Source organism: Zalophus californianus, chromosome 7, assembly GCF_009762305.2.
Source record: "Zalophus californianus isolate mZalCal1 chromosome 7, mZalCal1.pri.v2, whole genome shotgun sequence".
NCBI classification, from domain to species: domain Eukaryota; kingdom Metazoa; phylum Chordata; class Mammalia; order Carnivora; family Otariidae; genus Zalophus; species Zalophus californianus.
Window position 1 is genome coordinate 108,911,482 of NC_045601.1, and position 10,390 is coordinate 108,921,871.

Consider the following 10,390-nt stretch of genomic DNA (forward strand, 5'->3'; position numbering starts at 1 on the left):
ATTATTATTTTTAAAGGTTTTATTTATTCATTTGACAGAGAGCATAAGCTTGGGGAGCAGCAGGTGAGGGAGAGGGAGAAGCAGGCTCCCCACTGAGCAGGGAAGGGAGCCCGATGCAGATGCAGCACTCAATGCAGGGCTCGATCCAGGGCTCCCTCCCAGGACCCTGGGGATCATGACCTGAGCTGAAGGCAGAGCCTTAACGACTGAGCTACCCAGACGCCCCAAGGCAAAGACCTTATTTCATCTTCACAATAACCCGATGAGGTGGATAGTACCATTATCTCTATTTTACAGAAGAGAAAGCTGAGGCACGGAAAGATTAAGCCACTTGCCCAGGGTTACAGAGCTGGTAAGTGCTGAAGCAGGATTCTGACCACTTCAGTGAGGTTGGGGAAGAACCACATGGAGGCTTCTAAAGCAGCACTGGCTTGTGGCTTACCTGAGGAGGAGTGCAGTCTGGGAGAAAGGAGGCCCTTGGTAATGTGATCCAGTTTAGCTTCCATGGAGAGTCAGCTCTGGTGGGAGTCGGGGTGTGTGGACAGGTTTGGGCCTGGCCTGGAGTTGGCCAGTCCTTGTCTAAGCCCAGCTGGTCTGTGGCCATGCCCCTCAGGCCTCCTGCCCATCCTTTCTGCAGAGGCTCAGGATGGCTTTCAGTACAAAAGAAGGGATTTGGGCAGAGGGGAGGTGGAACAGGCTTGTCCACCTCTTTTCTGGCTAACTCTCAGCCTCACCAAGTCCTTTACCCATCACCTTCCTGCAGCAGCCCTCCGCACCTCCCACAGGGGCTCCCTTGCCCAAAAGGGGTTCCCTGGGAAATGCTTTGGCTTTCATTTCAGGTTACTGGTCATCTCCAGGCCATCTCAGTGTCCAGCGCCCTGTGAGTCACAGTGGGGGGCACAAGGGAGGCAAGAGACCCTGTCTTATCCTCACCTAACGGGCATTTTGGTGAGGAAAACAAGGCCTCATCAAAGAAAGGTACCAAACAATCACCCCAAAATCAACGCAGCTAGTCTGAAGCTCTTCCTTCTGGTACAAGAGCTCTGTGAGAAGGCTTAAGAGGAGACCTTGGCTCCCGAGGTGGAGTCACCTGGAAGAGGCACTATCATTCCTTCAAAGGGGCCAGGGGCATTGACTATGGCAAGAATGAGGGCCCATGGCCTAGCCCTGCTGGGGAAGCTGTAGTCAAAAGCACAGGGGCTGGCATGAGGTGACCTTGGGTTGAACTTCAGCCTCTGTCATTTACCAGCAGTGTGACCTGGGCAAGTTACATGATGTCTGAGCCTTAGTTTCCTTATCCACAACACTAGGAGAATGGCTCCTTAGGTGGCTGGCAGGAAAAAGCATGGGCAAATCATCTAGCTTTCCAGAAATGCTCCCATTCCCTTTTGTAAGCCCTGGTTTCCTCACCTAAAAATGAGGAGTACTGACCTCACAAAAATGCAAACCATACATACAACTGCAGTTGATACTTATTAAATGCTTGCCGTGCGCTGACCACTTGACTCTCACGTGCCTTTGTGCTTTATCGCCCCAGACATAGTGGCTCTTCTCGTTTTCTAAGTGGGGAACTTGAGGCTCAGAGAGGTCAGGCAACTTGCCCCAGGTCACACAGCTGGGAGTGGGGAAGCAAGGTGTGCTCCCAGGTCTTCCTGCTCCAAGCAGAAACCCCTCCCCAGGGTCAGCTGCCTCCCTGTGGTAGGGGTGAAGTGGGCTAGGGGGTGAGCTTATTCCTCATTCCAGGCCTGGCACTCGGGGGTGGGGGTGGAGGTGTGTACAAAAACATTAGTCTCCTTAATTCCACAGTCCCAACACATCTAGGCCCAGATGGTTTATGTTTCCATTCATCTGACTGTTTGAGTCTTACTTTTTTTCCCCCTCAAAACCTTTTTTTAGCCTTATTAAGGAATAAAACGTTCCAGCATAACACAGCAGCTCCACTCCTAAAACATATATATGTGTTCACCAAAAGACATACACTAGAATGTTCTCCGCAGCACCCTGCACAATAGCCATCAGCAGTGCAATAAGTGAACAAATCATGGTATTCTCATACATGGGCTAGTACTTGGCAATGAGAACGAACCGAGCATTGCCATGCACAGCAACATGGAGAAATCTCACACACAGAATGTTGAGCATGAACACATCACACAAGACAAAGCACCCAGTAAGATTCCATTTCTCTGAAATTCAAAAACTGGTTCCAGCATTAGAACTCAGGAGAGAAGGGGCATGACCGGGAGAGGGTACAAGAGGGCTCCTGGGGGGTCTGGGAGTGTTCTGAGTTTTTGAAATCAGGAGTTGGTTGCAAGGGTGTGTTCCCTTTGTGAAAATTAATTGAGCTGCTGTATACTTCTAATTGGTGTGCCTTTCCTCATGCTTAAAACTAAAAAGTATCAACATTGTTGCTGATATAGTTGAGGACCTCTCCGGATCCCTTTCACTTTCTCCAAACTTCCCTGGCCAGAGGTAGCCAGTTTCTTGCAGCTGGTGGGTAGCCCTCCCAAGTAAGGTTTATATTATTAATCGTTCAGTGTTGCTTGGGTATCTTGAAATTTTAAATAGAAGGTATCTTTCTGCTCCTTGCTTTTACTTTTTGTTCTTTCTTGGTGTTTATTTCATGCTGGGGAGATTAATTTAAGTTTGCTACATGTATCTCTAGGTCAATCATTGAAAAGGCTGGTGGAGAGCATTCCACTGTATCAGCGTGCCCCGGTTTCTTTGCCCAGTCTCCCGGTGATGGACAGTTGGGTTGTTTCCAACCTTTGGCCATTGTGGTCACACTGCAGTGGGCTTCCTTCTGTGTGCACCTCCCCTCCCCATCCCACCCTAGGCCTTCTGTTTCTCTCTCCTCCTTTGCTCTCTGCTCAATCAAGTTGTCCCCCTTTCTCCCTGTGGTTCGTCCACTCTGGAATCTCCTCCCCTCCCCATTTCTAAGCTGCTCCTCCCCACCCTGCTTCCCAGTCTTTCTGACTCAGAAAGATCGGGGGACTGTGTTGGGTGGAGGTGGGGGAGGGATGGAAGGGGGCAGCCTTTTCCTTGGCCACAAAGGCCCCTGTTCCCCAAGATAAATGATGATTTAAACAAAGAAATATTTCATTAAGGGTTGATATCTTAATGAACTGTGCCAGGAATCCTCAAGACACTCTCTAGATGCCCCCCTTTTCAGGGAGGCTCCTAGCCCTGGGGGGGAAGCTTATCAGGTTACCATATTGCCCCGAGTAGAGGACCATGTATTGTGGGGAGCTATTCTAGGGGGCTGTGGGGTGGAAGGCACTCAGGACTGGGGGTGGGGCCCAGTTGCCCTGCTTGGTGCCAGGCTGGCTGGGTGCCTGGGTCCTGGGAGATATCTGCGGGGTCCCCGGCAGTCATTTTTAGGGACTCAGAGACTCAGGCCTGGTCCATGGGGTGGCAGGCATGGGACTCTAGGCTAATTGGTGGAAAATCAGTCATTAAGGATCAGGAAATGAACAATAACTTGACAAGCAACGGACAATTTTACATCAATTAGAACACAGTGTCTTTGGGTCAAGTGAGAGTTCTCTCTGGAGGGATTTTGATGAAGGGAGATAGCACGACACACACTCAAGAATGGGGTGGGGGGGCGGGGAGAGCGCACCCAGTGCCCTTCCCCCTCCTCAGTGCAGGGCACCCAGCCTTCTGTGGAAGAGTTGTGCCTGGGGACGAGGAAAAGCCAAGGAGCAGGCACAGAGGAAAGAACCCCTTCTCCCTTCATCCTTCGGGACCTGCCCCATGATTTCCTTCCTTGTGAAGATCCTGGGATTTTAATCCCAATTCTGGTACTTTCTAGGCTGAATTCCGAAGCAAGGGGCTTACTGTGTTTCTTCGCTCAGGGCTGCAGGACCGACTGAGAATGGAGGGTCTGGTGGAGAGGTGGGGAGGAAGAGAAGTCCCACAGGCTTCTCCTCAGTGTCCGCACAGGGTAGATTGGAGCTGGGTGGCTGTTCCTTGATTACCTACGGACCCGCTGACACCTCCTTGCCTCTCCTCTTTGGCACTCCTGTGGATGTTACGATGTGCTGTTGGCTAACTTTTATTTAATAAGCACCTAGAAACTTCTAACACATTCTATTGTGTTGTTAACTGTTTAATCATTTATGCCTCATCTCTCCAACAACATAATACACTGAGGTCAGTGGCGGACAATTGTAGTTGTTTTGGAATTTCCTGTTGCACCCCGCCCAGTGTATTTTGCATAGTAGCTGCACAGTAAATGCTTGTTGATTTCATTTTTATTATGATTTGATACTTTAGAGCACAGTTAAAAAAAAAAAAAAAAGCCTGACACACCTCAGAGCAAGTTGGTGCCCTGAAGGTATCCGCTGGGGGTTGTAGAACCTGGGCAGGAACCGGCGGAGCTTGCAGGCAAGGGAGGTGGGGGCGGGACTTGGATAGAAAATGGAGCTAGGTGGCTCTCTCTCTCTCCCTGGGGACCATCCCCTCCTCTCAGAGGGCTGTGCTCCCATTGTCCTCGCTCCTCCCAGCTCCCTTCCTCTTGGTCCCCGGGGATGGATGCCTTCTGAACTCTGTGCTGAACAAGGGAAGCATTCCTTCCTTGGGGAACTTTGAAGGCCTAGGATTTGGGGTCTTAGTTGCTGGCACTGGAGGGTGAGATGAGATGTGGAGGAGCAAAGTCAAAGCCAAGGTAGCCTCACACTGGAAAAAGCTAACACCTAGGAGGCATCTTCTACCAGGCACTGCTCACATGTATCTCCGATCCCCACAATGGTCCCAATGTGGTTTCCTTCCTTCCTTCCTTCCTTCCTTCCTTCCATCCTTCCTTCCTTCCTTCCTTCCTTCCTTCCTTCCTTCCTTCCTTCCTTCCTTCCTTCATTCCTTCCTTCCTTCCCTCCTTCCTTCCTTCCTTCCTTCCTCCCTCCCTCCCTCCCTCCCTCTCTCTCTCTCTCTTTCTTTCTTTCTTTTTCTCTTCTTTCTCTTCTTTCTTTCCTTCCTTCCTAAGAGAAGGCACCATCCCAAAAGGTAGAGGCAATGAATGTAGTATGGACATAAGGGGAGATGATAAGAGAGAGTTTTTATAGGTTCATTATTGTCTGTGGTGTCTGGCTGGGCCCATGGAGTGGGCGTCCCACATTTTCCTGTGGCTTTCATACTCTGTTCCAGATCACATTCCATGCCAGGCCTGGGCTCCAGGGCCCACTTCCTTCCTGGTTCTTTTGCACCCCCTCTGCTTTCTGGCCTTCTCTTCTCCAGTCCCTTCTTCTCTTGATCCCTGGCCCTCCCGTCCCCAAGACCTCCTTTATGGTTGTTAGGCAACAGGAAGTCACTGAAGCTAGGCATCTGAAGGCTGGAGTGAGGCTGGATCTCAATTAGCGATGAATCAACTGTGCATCAAGCACCGTGTTAAGCATTCTTCATGTGTGACCTCATTTTGCCTCTTAACAGCTCCCTGAGATGATGCAGCAGATGCTGTTGGTGCCCTGTTCCTATGCCCCCTTCCCCTGACCGCTTCCACTCCCAAGGCTTCCAATCACCAGCACCTACCTGTCTGTCCTTGCCTGAGAGGGCTCCCTCTGGGCATCATGCCCACTTTACCACTATGTGGGAGGCCAGAAGTGTGGGGGCATTCACAGTTTTCGGGGAGAGCCCTCCACCCATAAAGTGTGGGATTGGTGTATAAATAGTGCCACTCCCTCATCCCTCTGGTGGTATGTGTTCTGTGTGCATGCCCAGGGAGAGCCTACCCTAGGATATGGTGTGATAGCATACACTTTGTTGCCTTCCCTCCCTTCTGTGTCTTAATTCTTCACTTCTCTACTGGTGTTTCCTTTACCTCCTAAATCAACCATGTGTACTAGAATAGTTGTCTCAGGGCCTACTTCTGGGGGAACCCAGCAGAAGTCAGGTGGGTACTGTTATTTTTTTAAAATTTGCATTTCCGTCATTGGGAGTAGTAGTATACAGCTTTCATAGGTACAGGGGCCATTTCCCCCCCCCCATTTAAAAAAAAATGAAGTCTAGTTGACACACAACATGACATTAGTTTCAGGTGTACAACACAGTGATTCCGCAAGTCTGTACATTATGCTGTGCTCACAAGTGTAGCGACCATCTGGCACCACAGGTCACTCTTACAATACCCTTGACTCTATTCCCTATGCTGTGTCTTTCAACCCTGTGATTTATTCCTTCCATACCTGGAAGCCTGTGTTCCCTTCACCCCATTTGTTCCAGGCTCTTCCTCCCGTCCTCAACTGTCAGTTTATTCTCTCTATATATGGGTCTGTTTCTCTTTCTTTGTTTGCTCATTTGTTTTTTTGATTCCACATATAAGTGAAATCATATGGGATTTGTCTTTCTCAGTCTGACTTATTTCACTTCCCATGATACCTTCCAGGTCCGTCCATGGTGTCACAAATGGCAAGAGCTCATCCTTTTTTTTATGGCTGAGTACTATTCCGTTGTGTGATATTCCATCTTCCTTATCCATTCATCTATTGGTGGACACTTGGGCTGCTTCCATAATCTTGGCTATTGTAAATAATGCTGCAGTAAACGAAGGGATGCATATACCTTTTCAAATTAGTGTTTTTGTTTTCTTTGGGTAAATATCTAGTAGTGGGAGTATTGGATCATATGGTAGTTCTATTTTTAATTTCTAGAGGAACCTCCGTCCAGTTTTCCACAGTGGCTGCACCAATTTACACTTGAGTGGGTACTGTTGTTGTCCTCACTTTACAAGTGACAAGCCCACAGCTCAGTGAAACTCATACAGAGTTCCACAGTAACGAAAGCAAAAGTACCTGTGTTCACACCCTGGCTTGGTACCCATCAAGTGTCCACTTCATGGCTCTACCATATGGCTTCTTGAGGGCCCTTGCTCCCTGCCCCCAGAACTCTGGTTCCAGGCCATTCTCCTTGGTTTCTTGCCTTGAGAGATAAGGGGTGAAGAGCAGGTTGTAAGTGGGGAGTGTTTCCAGGCCACCCAGCCCTCCCTACCTCCCTGTGGGTCGCTGCTGGCCATCAGAGCCAGTCCCTGGGTCGCAGATGGAAAGAGAAGCAATGAACACCTGGGCTGGATGACTGGAAAGAAGTGAAAGCCACCTGGAGTGCTGGAAAAGGAGAGGGCTGAGCCAGGAGTCCCAGGAGAGGTGTTCAGGCTGAGGGAGTCTTTCTAAACCTCTGCAGTATTCAAGGGGCTGTGAGCACACCTCCCTGTCCACAGGATACCCTGTAACACAGGAGAAGCTGAGGTGGGGAGCTAGGACAGGACCCCCCACCCCCGGAAAGGATATTTTGATAGTGAAGTTTGCTCAGCCTCAGAATGGGAATACCCCTGCTGAGAACCTCAGGATCAGGGCACAAATTAGCCCGCCTCTTTATGAATGTGGAGGTGGGCACTGTGCCTGGGGCCGGCATGACCTGAATCCCCCCCCCCCACCTCTGCCCCAAGACAAAAGTTACCTGGAGGGAGCATCTTGAAATGTTCTATGTGTTTGGTTTTTGTGATAGGGTAGATTCTCCCAGAAGCAGACTCTGAAACCAAGATCCAAGCACAAGTGGTCTATTTGGGAAATGGTCCCAGGAAACACCTGTTGAGGAACGGGACAGAAGGCAGGCTGGGAATGCACAGGAACACGTCCTCCATTGGCTGGAACCTTGGGAAGACATATGGGATAGGCCTCAGGTCATCCATACCACAGGGCAGGGAAGCTGGGGTACTTAGCTACTCACCCCGCTCCCCCCTTTGCAATCGGTTCAGGGCTGCTTCCAGGTGCATTGACTCTCCAGCACTTCCAGCATGCCCCTAGCTGGAGCCGAGGGTGTTTCTGGCCAGGAAAACCCTCTGGCGAAGAGCAGGTATTGGCAGGGAGCAGCCTTGTTCATCTAGACGTATGTGCCCAGAGATAATGGGCAGGGTGCCCACGCATGGCACACTCTGCCCTCTGTTCTCCTCCTTGACTTTTCCTTTCCATGTGCCTTTGCGAGCTCATGTCGTTTCCTACCACTCCCCTCTTAAATGCTTGGTGTGGTTCTCAAGGCTTCAGCCTTGACCCACTGCTCTCCTCAAGCTACATGTCCTCTTGGACAATCCCACCCACTCTCGTGGTTTTAACCACATCTGTGGGTTGGTGGCTCCGAGGACTGTCGCTATCTTGGACCTCACTCCCACCCCCGTGTCTGTGAGCCAGTGATGGCATATTCAACACGTCCCAGACTCAAATCGTCATCTGTATCCAAAAACATGCCTCACCTTTGCATTTTCTCTTCAGCGGTGGCATCGTGATCCACCCCGTCCCTCTAGAAAGTAGGAGACACCCCCTGGATTCTCCCTATCCCTTCCTTTTCACGTTGAATCAGTCACCAAGTCCTCTGGATGTGACTTCCAGAATATTCTTAAAGTCATTCCCTCCTCCCCATTCCCCACTCCCAGTGGTCTGGACCCTCATCATCTTTTCCCTGGGGTATCCCAGTAGGCTCCTCATTGCCTCCCCACCTCCAACCCCATCCCCTTCCTGCACCTCCCTGCAGCAGTGGTCCAAAGTTCTATCTTAAGGGCCAACCCGAACTTGTGATGCCTTGCTTAAGACCCATCTCCCCAGGGCTAAAATCACGCATGCTGGCCTGGTACACAAGTTTTCCTTTCTTGAACTTCCGATTCTCTCCCTGGCCACTCCCAGCTCTGCCACCTGGGACTCGTGGCCTGTGCTGGGCTCCTTCCTCTTGTGTCCTGCTCTCCGCTTGGAATACCTTTTCTTTCTGCTTTCATGGCTGACTCTAAGACCCAGCTTAGATGACACCTCCTCTTGGAAGTTTTCCTTGAATGCCCTGAGCTAGATTAGACACTCTTCTTTTATGCTTTTGTCTCCATGCAAGCATCAGAAAATTCACTTCAAATAAGCTTACATAACAATGGGAATTGATTGGCTCCTGTAACCAAAAAATCAAAGGGTAGGGCTCACTGCAGGTGATGTGTGATCCAGGGGCTTAAACCAATGCCATTGGGTTCTCTACATTGCTTAACTCTGCCTTTCCGTGGGTGGGCTTTGTTCTCAGCGTCCTTGGAGGGAGTTCCATAGGCTTGAGACTTCACATCCTGCCCAGGCCAGGCCAGTGAACTGTTCGAGCAAACCCTGGCTTGTTGGGACCTGTCTAGGAATTTACTTGCCTCTCTCCAAACCAATCAAAATGGCCAAGGGTTTAGAGTGTTCTATTCTGGGGACTGGCAAACTATGGCCAACTTGTTTCTGGAATGGCAGAGTTCAGTAGTGGAGGCCGAGACCAGCAAATGATTTCTGTAACAGGACATATAGTAAATATTTTAGGCTTTGTGGACCAAGAGGCAGCATCCAGGGATATTACGTAGGGACTTATATAACAAGAAAGAAAACAAGCTTTCACAAAATGTTTATTAATGGCATTATAATTATAATGATAACTGAATATAATTTTTTATAGTACACGTCTGCTAATGAAAAGAATGGGATTTGGGGGAAGGAAAGGGCTCACATTTTGTTTGATTGGAATTCAAAGTTAATGCTCCCTATCATAAAATTGATGGCAAATGTTCATCTATAAAAATCATTCTTGGGGCACCTGGGTGGTGTAGCCATTTGGGCATCCCACTTGGTTTTTCGTCTCAGGTCGTGATCTCAGGGTCGTGGGATTGAGCCCTGCATTGGGCTTCATGCTCAGCTTGGAGTCTGCTTAAAGTTTCTCTCCCTCTGCCCTTCCCCATCTCTGTGCACGCACCCTCTCTCTCTTTCAAATCAATCAATCAATCAATCAATCAATCTTTTAAAAAATCATTCTTAGTTCATAGACCATACAGAAACCGGCAGGATTTGGTCCAGGAGCTACACTTTGCAGAGCACTGAATTAAATCAAACCATTACGAAGCTAAGGGAAGAGATTGTGGGAAGCTGGGAAAGGAGACAGAAGACCACCTTGATGGTAGAGAGGATACTGATACCACAGGTCTTCCTATGTGGGACTCCCTTGTGATGTGCCATTCGAAGAGGCAGGCTGTGGGAACATATTTTTTAAAGATTTTTTAAAAAAATTTATTCATTTGACAGAGAGAGCCAGAGGCGAGAGAATGAGCAGGAGAGAGGGTCAGAGGGAGAGTAAGAAGCAGACTCCCTGCTGAGCAGGGAGCCTGATCCCAGGATCCCAGGATCATGACCTGAGCCGAAGGCAGACACTTAACCGACTGAGCCACCCAGGTGCCCCTGTGGGAGCATTTATAAGGCATTTCTTTACAAGACAAGTTCATGTCCATTAGGCCCCCTAAACCCAACACCATTCCTATAAAATAGGCAGGGCAAGGGTTGTGCCCTTTTCACAGAGGGGAAACTGAGGCTCAGAGCTAAGTGGCTTGTCTGAGGTTTTGCAGAAAGGCCTCTCT